The sequence below is a fragment of the Rousettus aegyptiacus genome, unplaced genomic scaffold (assembly GCF_014176215.1).
Source record: "Rousettus aegyptiacus isolate mRouAeg1 unplaced genomic scaffold, mRouAeg1.p scaffold_m13_p_11, whole genome shotgun sequence".
Lineage (NCBI taxonomy): Eukaryota > Metazoa > Chordata > Mammalia > Chiroptera > Pteropodidae > Rousettus > Rousettus aegyptiacus.
In genome coordinates this window covers 92,739,602-92,753,220 of record NW_023416286.1, presented here as the reverse complement: position 1 = coordinate 92,753,220, position 13,619 = coordinate 92,739,602, and the positions used below count along the sequence as shown (strand labels likewise).

At 52.0% G+C, this 13,619-nt stretch overlaps 1 pseudogene; it reads left to right on the top strand.

Moving 5' to 3' along the window:
* Positions 1–4,520: 4,520 nt before the first annotated feature.
* On the top strand, positions 4,521–4,639 carry LOC118609728 (annotated as a pseudogene).
* The last annotated feature ends 8,980 nt before the right edge of the window (positions 4,640–13,619 follow it).

Here is a 13,619-nt window from a genome sequence, read left to right as displayed (position 1 = left end):
TGCTATCAAGGTGTGTTCTGTTGAATGGGAAAAACCGGAAGCCTGGTAAATGGCAGAAGGGCCCAATTAGGGGGAAAAGGGTACAGAGGAAGCAGGGGACCAATTTACAGCCTGAATAATATCATCGAGGGCCGGATTTGAAACTTGGCCTTATTACTGGCACAGTTTTATTCGTCTATGAGAAGCTTAAATATCACCTCTAAGTTCTAAAATTATTGCCTTTCCCCACAACCTGGCATCCTCAGTCTTTAAAAAAAAAAAAAAAATGTGATCCCAGGACTGACTGTGACTAACAGGAAGCGCCTCTGGCAGAGCGGAGAGCACCCTTCCTGCCTGTGCGGTCACCACCACGGGTGACACCCGGCCCTCAAACAGTCCTTCCCCCACACTTGCCACAGACCCTCTGTGCCCCTCAGAGTTTATTGCAGCATTTTGTAATTAGCCGGGAGTGTTTTGGACCCATACTTTTATTCCTCGTCTCTCTGATTGATTTTCTAAATTGCGTCAGCACAAAGGTGTTTAAAAAAAAAAAAAAAAAAACCACTTAACTCAGCAGCAATTAACTGCAAAGCTTTTAACGCTTAGTTTTCATTTCGCAGTTTGTCAAGAGCCAGAAATCATATCAATACTACTAAAATCAAGTTGTATTTTACCCCTGGTTAAAAAAAAAAAAAAAAAAAAAAAGGCAGCAAGTGGCTTGAGAGGCACTGTTATCTAAGACAACATTTGCTAATGTTTTCCTTTCCTGCCTTAATTCTAGCTGTCGAATTTTCTTACACACACAACATGGAAGAAAATACAGTTGGGCAGGATGCGGCTGAAGTGGGCATTGCTCGGGAAGATGGTGTTTTTGAGAGTAAGTTCCAGATCGCTGTGCATATTCGGAAAGCCAGCATTTTATTTGGGGCAATGCTTACGTTTAGGGTGGTTGGTAAAAGCCTCACTCCTTTTCTAGACATGGAAAAGTTAAGCCTCTAAAAGCAGAACCCTCAGAAGGGTTCTTCTCAGAGAGTCGAGAGTGAAGAATGTAAGCAAGTAAGACAGACGAGCCCAGCGGACTCCTCTGCAAACACTGTTTTAAAAGCCTCAATTTGCAGGGAGCTTAGAGACCGGGTTACTTTGCGGCAACAGTGAGCGAAGAACCCTTCCTGGAATTTGGTATTTATTGGAGGATAGAGCTGTGCCGATGGGGCCTGTGTTCAGATAAATGTCCCCAAGGGTCCCCCACAGTGAGGGTTCTAGACGCCCAAGCCGCACTGTGAGTCAGAAGGAAGATGACTAAAATAGCTAATGTAAGAAGAATCTACAGCTTATCATATAATATTACTGAAAGGTGGAGGCCGATATAGCGCAAAAATGTTCCCTCCTCTGCCTTCCGCCTGTCAGCCACCAAATGAGCACTTAAAGCTTTCTTTTCCCACAGCCCCTTTCAAGTCTAACCACCTGTCACCTTCAGCGTTTAAGTACAAGACTGTAAGGATGCGTGTGTGTGAGTGTGTGTGTGTGTTGTTTGGGGTGAGCAGCCACTTCTGGTGATTTGGCTTAGGATTCTCCTTCAGAAAAGGCAGAGGCTGACTTGTCCACTTGGGCTTACACGCCTAAACTCCTCTTGTCTTGTAGCATATTGTATGTTATTAGACAGAGACTTTATAGGTCATCCTGCTTCCCTTTCGGCCTTGGCTGCCAGGAATCTCAAAGCTACATGCTGCGCTCGGTGACCCTCATGGGCTTTGCTGCCCGCTTCCCACCCCCATTATCTTCCCCCAGCCCCACACTGCTCCTCACCTCAGGCCCGTTACATGTTACGTGGCCTTGGTTATTTTATCATTAGTTGGAACTAACTTTTACAATAAGCTACCCGATAGCTTACTTTTTGGTGAAAATATCAATTACACAAATAAAAGGAAAGAAGTAAATTATCTCTCGATGACTCCCCACGACGCAGCGGAGTCTGGGAGACACCCCCGTGCCGACATCCTCGTTGAGAAGGGCGGGGGAGGCATGTTCTGCGAGGCGATCCGCATAGCGCGTCGGGATTCACGCAGCCTCCACCCCATGAGCCGCTCGCCAGGTGGCGGCCCCTGCCGTGAGGCTCCCCGTCTACGTGCTGGGCGACACTTGCCCCTTCTCCCTGTGACACTCCTGCTATGAGGATCGACCTGCAATGTCTAGAAAGTGCTGGGCGCGCCTCGGGGACAGCGCTCGCTCGGTAACCAGAAGTCCCATTACTGACAGCAGCGAGGAACGGCCGCAGGCGTTTCAAGGCGTTCCAGGCGGGCCGGGGCACCGTGCGGCCTTTGGGGCTGTGGATAGGCCGGCCCACTGCCGAGTGTTTCTCCTGACGGGGACACACTTCCCGCCGGCCCCAAGAGCTGGAACAGCGGGGCTCCAGGAAGGCTGGAAACTGCGCACCTCCAGCACCGTTGCGAAAGGCAGGCTGGGTGCACCCGACGGTGCCTCGGCGTCAACAGGCATGTTGTGGGGACGGCCAGCAGCAGGTGGCACGGCCGCGTCCCTGTCCAGTGAGTCTACTCAAAGAGGACCGTTTCCTAGTTAGGAAGGGCTTTTGTAGGGTCCCATTCCTCCCCCTGGAAAGATACGTGCATCTGACGTCCACATCTATTAAGCTTTCAAGGCTTTTTATGACCCTTTTAAGACTCCTTCCCCGGGGAGCCTGTGTCACCTGCGTTAAGGAGACTCCCAGGCTCAAGGCCACGACACCGTCACTCGGCCTCCCAGCTGCTAGCTCGCTACGGCATTTTCAGCTCGGTCAGAATTCCACGGGCAACTTCCTCTTCGGACCGTGTTCTGACTCTTCCCCCAGTCTGAGTCACTGCCCTCGGCAGCCGGTGGGATTTTCAGACGGCGTTTTTAAAATATCAGATCTTCTGATTTCTTCTCAAAATCTTCTATTCTGAATATTTTCTTCTAAGTCTCCTCTGACCTAAAGAATGCCAGGACAAAGCCTAAACTCAGACGATATCCAACCGACTCCAGAAAAAAATACATGCGCCTGCTATTTTAAAAATCCGGGTACAACTCATGTAGTAAGTCGGTGTAGTTACGACAGCTATACAAAAACGTCAGGAACTAAATGAAATGAGATGGTGTCTGAGTAAGGAGGCTGCACGGCCAAAGCAAAAAGAGTAACTTGGAAAGAAACTATATATATGATATAGCCAAGATTCAACGGGGTGCAAAGAAAAACATACTGTATTCGGCATTCTGCTTTCGGGGTAGCGTCCGCGGATGCCAGAAAATGCGATTTCGAAATCTCAGAAATTCAACCGCGAACTCGCGTTCACACTCAGGAAAGAGAAGGGAAACACAACGCGACAAATGTGCCCGGCGTCTCGCGGACCCTTTCTAGCCAAATCGCTGGCCCGAGGCAGCCCGTCGCCTCCGTGAGAACACTCCTCACTGCACGCTCGTCAGCGCCCGCTCTGGGCTGAGCGATTACGGGTCCGGCCACCGCAGCCGGCGGCAGTCACAGCCAAGGAGGAGTCCTCTCGGGGGACTAACGAAGGACTGTCGCCCGCGCTCTGCGGCTGGCTAATGGCAGAATAAATGTCATGGACGGTCGGCACGTTCACTAACAGGGAGAAGCCGGACGATCGAAGGCGCCTGAGGGTGGCATTCCGTCCCCCCCTCCCCGGGCTGTCCTCAGGGACTGCCACCTCACAGTCCCAGACGATCAGGCTTATTTGGCCCCTGCCAATCACTTAAATTGGAAGCACACCTCCAACGAACGCTGCCGGAAACTGTCCCTCTGGTCGGAGACTGTCGCCGGGTAGGAGTTAGCCCTGGTCCGACTCCAGATGCCCACAGGGAGATCGATAAACGCTCAGCGAGAAACACTAATGTGACCGGTGATTGATTCACTGCTCAGATCACGGCAGGCCTGTGAGGTTCCATCTCACGCGCAGATATAATCTAATCCTCGCACGAATCCCGTGCGTGTACCATTATTCTCCGTTAAATGGATGAAGAAACGGGCACAGGGTACGTGACATGCGCGCCCAGGTGATGCCGCTCGTGAATCCGACTCCAGACTCCACGTGCCTGACTCCTACGCCGCCGCTGCTGCTCCCGGTGTGGGGACGACGGCCGCCCCTCCCGGCACCGCCTCCCTGAAGCCGGCAGCATGGAGGCCACTGGCAACGCCGAGGTCACGGAGGAGGTGCCTGCGGTAGGCTCCGCGGGTTGTCAGCGCCTCCTTCCTGCCCCTCCCAGCCCCCCGCCCTCCTCACGCATGCCGGCGACACAGCGATACGGCCAAGGACAAGCCAAGGGCCCCTGGAAACCTGTCTCCCTGTCCCAAGCTCCCCCTGTACGGCACGGCTCTGCACAGGCCTCTCAGTGTAGATATACGATGTGCGTGTGTATGTTACGAGGTGTTTCGATGATACATAGATACAAATGTGTGTGTGTACATGCCTATATATAATACGTATTTACTCAAAGTACTTCTAGAATGGGTCGAAGCGTCTCTTAGCTCCTCCTTCTAAAACCTTCTCTGAGTCTACGGCCACACCACCCTGAACATGCCTGATCCCGTCTGATCTCGGAAGCTAAGCAGGGTCGGGCCTGGTTAGTACTTGGACGGGAGACCACCTAGGAAGACCAGGAGCTGTACGCATAAAAGAAATAAAAAATAAGGAGCTGTAAGCTGACAAGGTCCTTGCAATCTGTGAGGTCAACCAAGGGTTGCCTCGCCTGAAAAAAAAAAAATAGAAATGAAAAAATAAAAACTCCTCTGGCCATTAGTAGTGATCGTGTTTTACATGTGTGTTTAGACCCTCAGTTGTCCGGGGCTGAGAGCAATTTCTTTCAGACCGGCTCCATCCGCTCCTTTGCGAGGGGATGGCTGAGCTGGGGGTGCAAGGCCCAGGGGATTCGCCAGAACATTCCGCTGGGGCCCACCCCGCAGTCCCCGCCCACAGTCCCCGACGGGGCAGGCTGTTGCTGGCAGAGGCCATTACGCACTTTTTTTTTTTAATTGCTATGCTGTTCAGTGCCCCTTCTTGTAAATGATTTCCTTCTCACAATAACTGGAATGAGCAATCGAGAGAGGTTTTCTGCAGAGAAAAGAAAAAATTTCACATTCCGGTCAGGATGGTTTCAACCAGATCGCGGCAGAGGCTCCCAGCGGGGACCCAGCTATCCCAGCGGGGTGTCCTGTGACAGTGCCCTAAAGCCAACATTGGCCCAGAGCACAGGATCCACCCAGGGAGGGTCGGTCGGAGGAACCCCAGCCAATGGCCTCTGCGGATTCTGAGATGTCCAGGCCACCAGGCGATGAACGTGACTCTCAGGCTCTGTCCTGCCTTCAGAGACTCCGAGAGCCCGGGCAAACAATTCAGGCGGAACACACACACCTCCCCGTCACCACGCACACCGCTCCGGCCACCACCGGCCACCGCAGGCCCGCCCCGGGGCACACGCCCAGCACCCTGCGTGACGACGAGGACATCACCGACTTCATGCGGACTTCGGCCATGCCGAACAGAAATCTCAAGGGATCCAATTATTTTTAAAATTTTTCCCTTAATTTTTTTCAAAGTTCAGAATTCATATGCTCCTTGTACTGCAAGAAACGACATAAAACGATGAAAAAGTAGTAAATCGCCGCAGCGTGCCCCTCTTCGGCCACACCTGCAGCCAGCAGCCCCCTCGAGAGGGCCCGGCGACAGGAGGCTGGCGAGGGTCCTCCTGGACCCTTCTCCCCGCTCACACGCATGCACTCGGGCAGCATGCAGGAGGTTTTCAAGGTTTTGTTTGGAGTTTTAGCCAAAATATTTTTTTTTTCAAAATCACCCTCCGTACATTATTCTGCAGCCTGACTTGTTCGCTTGACAATGCCATGGGCATCTGTCCGCATCAGCAGCTGACCACAACCAAGGAATTCATTGTGGGGTCGCCAACCTGCGGCCTGTGAGCCAGCCGCTGGGCTTTGCAAATGCAAGCACCACTGGGGCCCAGCCACGCCCATTCGTTTCCGGACTGTCTGTGGCTGCTCTTACCCCGCAACGCAACTCGACAGGCAAGCAGTTGCGACAGGTCACACAGCCCCCGGGCCTCAAGTGTGTACTAGCCCTTTAAGAAAGAGTTTGCAACCCCTGCCTCGAAACGGCGACGCTCTGTTTCCTCCTAATCCTGCAGGGTGGCATTTTGGACAGGGCTCCACCCGACAGCTCTCCCGCCACTGTGACCTAGGCTCACGCACATGACTATCCGGTGTGACAGCTGAATAGTGCAAATGATTTCACTCCCGGGCGGCAGCAGGTGCTGGCCACCGACTCAGCCACACCTGTCCGGCAGGTTTCTCCGCGTGGCGGCAGCATCCCAGGAGAGCAAGCCCACGCCCTGACGTGGCCTCCAGCCAGAGCGAGTCACACCGCCGGGCCCAGGGTCAAAGGGCAGGGACATAGGGGGGCCTCGCCCTGGGAGCCATGGCGAGCACGGTCTGCGCCCTCCGAGTCGGCAGAGGCGGATGTAATCGTGAGACTCAGACTGAATCTGAGGTTTGACGCCAACTCCGTCCGTGGTGGTCACGTGCGTGCACGCGGACGTAGAATTTGGGGCGAGTGGGACCGTACACCCGCCTGCGTTTGTAGGACAGTGTTCCTCGTCTCTGCTGCCTCCTCCGGCTCCCACTGCCCCCCACGCATCGCCCCCAACGCTCGGAGGCAGCGAGTGCTGGCGGCTTAGTGTGCGCTTTTCCGCACTTTTCTCCATGTTCATAAAATCACATACACGCTCATGTGATCCACACTCAGCTTTTTAATAACACCGTATTGTCTTTTTTCTTCTTTTTCTCACTTTTTTGTTTGCTTTTCTTTCTCTTCCTCTCCTGCTCCTCATCTTCGCCGTACTGCCCACCCCCCCACACACACACACCTGGGGAAGGGGTGGGGTTCGGTAGAATCATTGTACACTCACTTCTTTGCACCTTGTCTTTCTTAATGCTCAAAACAGCTCTCAGAAATACTTCCGAATCAGCCGCTGTAGCTCTAATTCGCTCTTTGTAATGCTTGCACGTGCTCGTTACGGTGCATTGATCCATACAATCGCCAATCCACTCTCTTCCCAGAAAGAGAAATTGAGAAGCAAAAATTGCATTTCCCAGACTCTCCCGATGCCAGGATTCTTGATGCGAATGGATGCCACCAATTAGATGGCATTACAAAAGGTTAGGAAGGTAGAGGTGAGGTGAAGAGCAATAATAACGTACTCTTCCACGATGCAAATTCTGCTGTGAGATAATCAGCAATTGAGCTCAGATGGGAACGTGATAACTTTTTGTCTGGGAGAAGGAGGAATGTGGACGGGAGGTAAATGACAGATCCCTACAGCCCGTTATTCTTTTGGACCTATCTCCTCATTGAATAGGAACCAAATGACTGGGAAATTTCTGGACTTATTTCCAATGACCTAGAAAGTCCAGCCCACAGGTATTTAAGCTAAAGCACAGTTCTACTAAGTGTCGCCAAATTACAACCAGGACAGAATTCATTTAGACAGCAAACCCAATCCCAAAATTCCCAGCTGGCTGCACGACTGATCTCATTTTAGTGACTCATAAAAATACAACTCCACACTCCGCACAGGCGAATTTTGGGGACTTCCTTTATTGCACTGTTTTACTATTTTTGTCTTGTTTTATTCATTGTATTTTTTTTTAATTGGTCTTACTGAATTAATCCGAGAGCCTTCAAGAAAATTGTTGCACAATTGCGGCAGGAGGAGTAAGCTCTGTAGTCCTTGCTTGATTTTACTTAAACTAGTTTTGTACTCCATTACTTATACTGTTTGCTCTCGGTTTTGATTATTGGTCTTCATCATTTTTAAGTGCCTTCTTTCTGAGTAAGGCGGGAATGCATTTGGCTAAAAGTAACAGAAAATCGAATTGTGGCTTAAACAAGAAACTTTAAGAGGTAGACAATGGCTGGTGTTCACTTAGTGGCTCCGCAGAGCTGGGAATGGACTGTTTGTAACTAGGCTGGCCTACCCACCCACCCCCCATGCTCATTGCCTCCTGGTTATAGAATGATCACCCCAGCCTCAGGCGTCACAGCCATGTTCAAGGATGAAAGACGGGGGACGGGAACAGCTCCGACTGTACTAATCCCTTTTTATCAGATTAGCAAAAGCTTTATCGGGAAACTCCCTCCAGACTTCAGATGGCATGAGTCAGATGACAACTTCTAACTGCAAGAAAGCAGTTATTTAACTTATCCAACCTCAGTCACGGAAGACATCAAGACCAAAAGAAGTTGGGAGTGGGTTAGGATTAGCCAACCTACTGTCTGCCAAATGCTCTAAACCAATTACATGCCGTGTTTACCCAGAATGGCTGCTGGACGCCATCAAAAGACTTTTCCACGTTAGCGTAAATCGTCGTTCCCTTCATAAGTATAGTGAACAACGTTGACAGATTTCTTCTCTTTAGCTAAACCCCGCATGGTCCTAGTTATTTTTTTTTTCATAGGTTAATTCCATTTGCTGATGTGTTCATTTAGAATTTCTGCATTTACTTTAATAAATACAATTATTCTGTAATTTTCTCTATATCATCATCCATTTTTCATATTGAAATTATTCCCGGTTCACAAAGTGGGGAACTTTTCCGTCTTTTCCCGTATGTGGAGTTGCTGGTGTGCCTTGGAGTTACCTGGCCTTTAAGGATGAGACAAAATGCAACAAACGAGAAACCAGCCTGGCTCGGGCCGCGTGCATCCTTTTCCGTGGTGACTGCTCCACCCCAGTTCCCAGCGTCTTTGGTGGATCAGAGTAGGTTAGATTTGGAGGTCTTCTGGGTCGGTAGCTCTGCGTTCCCATTTCTAATCTAGGATTCATTCTCTTATAAATATAGAACTGAGCGCTCTAGGCAAAGGTATTGCTTCTCCCCCATCCCAGTTTCTAGGTTTTTCTAGGATAGCTTAGGACGTTATTTTCCAGAATAATGCTGGCATGTTCTTTGCCCTACATGTCTTCTATTTCAAGACTGTCCATTCGTCGTTCTTAGCACACACTCCCAATCAAGCTAAGGTGATGCCAACCGTAACAGACAGAGCTTGCGACCTAAGAGGCCTAAAACCACGTCAGTTTGTTTCGCACTTACGTAGAGTCAGATCCGAGGCAGAGGCTCTGCTCTGTGCAGTCGAGTCATTCAGGCACGTCGAACCGGCAGGCAGAGGAGACACAGCATGGACCAGCCTCAGACCGGCTAACGCCCCTCCCACTGCCTCCCCCCGCCCAAACTCAGCGCCCGACCGCGCCGAACTGCAAAAACGATGGAGAAGTGTGGCCCTGCCATGTCCCCGGGAAGAGGTGGACATGGGTTTTGCTGGTCGTTAAATATCCATTTAGTCCAGCGACGCGACCTCTCTGTGAGAAACACACCCCGAGGTCATCGAGTCATGGCACCCTGCGCAAAATCCAGAAACTCCCTAGGATGTGCAGTTCTTCCCACTGGGAGCGTCTGTGACTCAGAGTGCGAGTGACGTAGAATACAAAAAGGCAAGGTAACCTGCTGCCGTGCAGGTCCGATGCGGAATGAAAGAGCAGGGGCAGACTAACCCCAACAAAAAGTCCTCTTTAGGACGGGTAAGGCCGAGGATGCGCGGTGCTCGCCAGCCCGCAGAGGCCGTGAGGGTCTGCCGGCCGGGGGGGGGCGCGGGCGCTGCCCGAGGGCTGGGACGCTTCTTTTCCCAGGTCCCCATTCTGCTCTCCAGGGCGAATGCTCCGTGCTCACTCTGCACAGCCCTCGGCTCCTGTGACACTCTCTCTCTCTCGACTTCTCTGAAATAAGAGGTAAAAAACCTCCTCCCTTAATCTGATCTTTTCCAATGGCCTAAATGTTAACAGGAATTAGTTGTTCAAAATCTCTCTTGAGTGCGTCGAGAAGCTGAGAAGCAGATAGGCTTTCCAGACGTGCAGGTCTCTGGTTTCTGGACTCTGTCTGCTGTCCGGACACCACGGGCAACTCAAGGAGGCAGGAACCGAAGCAGCAGAGCCTGCGAAGCCCAGGCGCTGAGTGGGGCTGAGCGTCCCAGCCCAGCGTCGCCGCCACAGCCGCGGGCTTCCGGAGAGCGAGGCCGGCGGGAGCCTTCATCGCAAGCCACTGACCATTTATCTGTTGCAACAGGTGGTGCTTCCCGACCTGCTTGAGGAAGTGTTCACTGCTGTTTTCTGCTCTCTTCTATCTTACTCTTCTGATTTTTCATTCATTTTGTTTTCTTGTTTTTTATTCAAATACTCTCTTCAGATGCGGGTTATATAGTCCCCAAATCATTGCGTGCTTGTAAATATCTTCCCTTCCACATGTGGTAGGTACGGTTCTTGGATCCGAGATTCCGGCTATTGTGAGAGGCACCATGATTCTATGTACCACTGAGAAAGGGAAAAAAAAAAATGCTTCTAATTAAATTATAACGTCATGCCTTCTTGTAGCTTAACATTTTTATTTTCTACATCTTGAAAGAGCTCTTTCGGGCTTAATCACGCATGGGTAAAAATGCATGTTTTACTCTTGTGCATTAATAAGAAGGAAAACAGCAGCACGATGATTTGGGGAGGCGTTTCAAACGCTTCTTCACGCCCAGAGTTCCGAGATCCCGAACTGCTCGACGCGGAGTCGTCAGCGTCCGCGTTTTGACTCGCGGTAACTGACACCTTCTCTGCCGCCGAGAAGGTGCGCGGAAACGTGCCCCACTGCCATCTCCGGGACTCCCATCCCAGCTGCCGACTCCCGCTCCGCAAGCTTCCGTGCCAGCGTCTTCTCCGTCTTTTCAGAGGAGGCCAACACGTGTTTGCACGACCGTCCCGGGACTCGGATTGTCCTGGTCACTTGATGACTTGCTCTGAGATGCTACCCCCGGCCAGAAACAGGGGGGTAGCCACACTCACTCACACACAGCCACAGCCCTGCCCCCTCGGAAAGGGATGGGGAGCTACAGCTGGGAACGGAAGGCGGTGGGGTACATCCGGTCACCGCCCCCCAGGAGCCCTCAGCTCTTTACTTGTATGACGGTTATAAAAAAGGAAGAATCTACGAGTGGAGCAGAAGGAAATGCTCAGGCTACACGGGCCATTCTGCTCGGCAGCTCTGTCTTTTAATCGTCGTCTACCTATGAGAACCCCGGTGAGAATAGGAATTGATAATACGAAACAAGAAGATTAGAAACTAAAACCTAGGAATGAACTGGGTCCAAACGTGCTCCCCCTGCCTGGAGCAGAAACTCCCGCAGGACCAGCAACCAGACCATCCCGGCTTCTCGGAGAGCTCACTCGTCAGAACGAAGACCGGCCAGCCTGGTTCGGACCGCGGCATCAGTGCAGATGGGATCACGCCTTGGTCGTGAGCAGCCTTAGTTTCGGATTTCTCACTGGTCGAACTGAGGAGGTATTACCCACCTCGAATGTGCTTTGATCATCGAACGGGATCCCGTAAAAGAAAACCGCTTCCCCAGGAACAGGCACCGAGGGATGCGGGCCCAAGCGCCCGGTACTCTTCCCGGAGCGCGATCTATTCTTGGGTCAGCAGGGGGCGCTGTGGCGCAATCGGCCTGGCGCCCTGGGCTGAGGACGCAAGGTCGTTCCGGCCTGGCTTGAACCAGTTCACTCCCCAGCCTGTTACCCACGCAGGCTTCCGGGACCTCTGTTCAATGCAAGGATGTTGGTGGCTTCTGCTCATCACATTTTAGCGACGAACCGCCTGAAGTGCTTAGCACAGTGCCGTGCTCCTGAAAGTACCCAGCGAATAGGAGCTATTATTCTCCGTCCACCCCTCCGTCCACCTCCCCCACACCCTGCCCACTTCTACAGTGTAGGAGAAGAGGCTAAGGTGCTCCCAAGGATGGTGACGCCCGTGAAGGAGAGCAAGGGGACAGGAAAAAGAAAGAGGTGGCGGGGTGGGGGGTGCTTATAAAGAAGAAATAGAGAAATTCCTCTGAACTGGAGAATAAAACCCTGCAGCAGCTCCCGGAAGCCAACGTGGACAGCATGGAAGATGTTATTTTGACCTAAAAGCTTTAGATTACACCGAATCTGCAACTTTTAATGGCAGACTTCGAAAATCGTGAAAGTCCATGTACCCTGGTGCACATCACTCCACTCTGGGACCTTTAGGTACCAAATCCCGTGACATTTCCGGAACAAATGAACAGGCTGGAGGGCGTAGCCACTCAGAGACCTACCAGAAAAGCTCCTCTAGGAAGCGACCGCACCAGACCCTGCGGGCTCGGAGCAGAAAGCACGTGCCGATGCGGTCCTCCGTGCCGGCTTCTCTCTAAGGGGGCGCGAAGAACCAACCGCTGGGGCTTCGAAATAAAGTCTCCGCTTTCCCAGGGGCCCCGAGCTCAGAGCATTTACGTTCGGCATCAAATACCTCGTGCAAGAACAACGGCCTCGGCGGCTCTGGGGCGTCTGGAAGGCGACGCGGATGAGCAGACCAGGAGGGAGGGTGCTCCTGGCTCCAAGCGCCCTTCGTCGGTCAGCTCGGCGGGGTACAGGCTGGGCTGCTTCCTATTCCTTTTTACCCCGCAGTGGGAGAGGAAAGCAGTTATACCCAAAATATTTAGAAGGCGAATGTCAACATCCACGAGTCTCAACGTGAAATCTTGGATTGCAATAAAATATAGGATATGATTTGCCTTAGGAAAAATCGACTTCCCAGCGGCAACGTGAGCAAGCCCCGATTTTAATGGTGCCGTAAACGGGCTTCGTGCTGCGCTGAGACAAGACCTCACAATCCCTTTGTGAACTCTTAAAGAAATCTATCATCGGGGCCTTGTGGGCAGGAACGCAGATTCGGGGGGGTCAAAACACCAAGCGGTTCCCTTCTTGACCTCACCACATGAACCCCTAATTAATTATGGGTGGCCTAATGTGAAGACTTTCGTAACTGAAGGGTGACCTATTCCCACTGATACACAGACCACAAATCTGTCATAACCCCAAACAGCATGAAGGAGCTGCTCCATTCGTATCTGTGCTGAACTTCAAGTGTTGCATAATTTATATCTAAAACGCACTCTCCGACATCTACTAAAACACCCGCTCACAGCTCGGCTCCCAGTCCCGACTGCCTTAAAAGGGGCGATAAATCACGGAACGGCGGGCAGCCAATCACAGCCCGGCTCCCGCTACGGGCAACTTTCTTCCCCTGGTGCGCTCGTCATCCCTTAGGACGGGTTATAAATGCTGTATTTCGGGATAATAATTCAAAGGCTCTTTATTTTATCCCGGGGTTCGCTGTTCGCCCAGGTGAACCGAGCGAACATAGAGGCCCGCGGAGAGGCCAGGCCGGTGCATAGAGCCGGCCCTTATCCCCGCCCGGACCCATGCTCGCACCCGGCGGCGAGCCTGTCCCCGATCTCACGGAGCTCTGCTCCCGCACCCACAGACCTGATGCCCAGGGGTGGCACAAGCAATCAGGAAACCATCCTCGCATCCAAGGGTCCCCATGACTGTGGATTGAAGTGAGAACACGTTTTACAAGAAGGCCCCCGTGTCCCCCCATTACAGCAAAGCTTTGCCTTGACATACGAACATTTCTCGATTCCTGAAAGACAACATTTTGCTGCCTCGGGTTTGCCCAGGAAGGGAATCTTTGA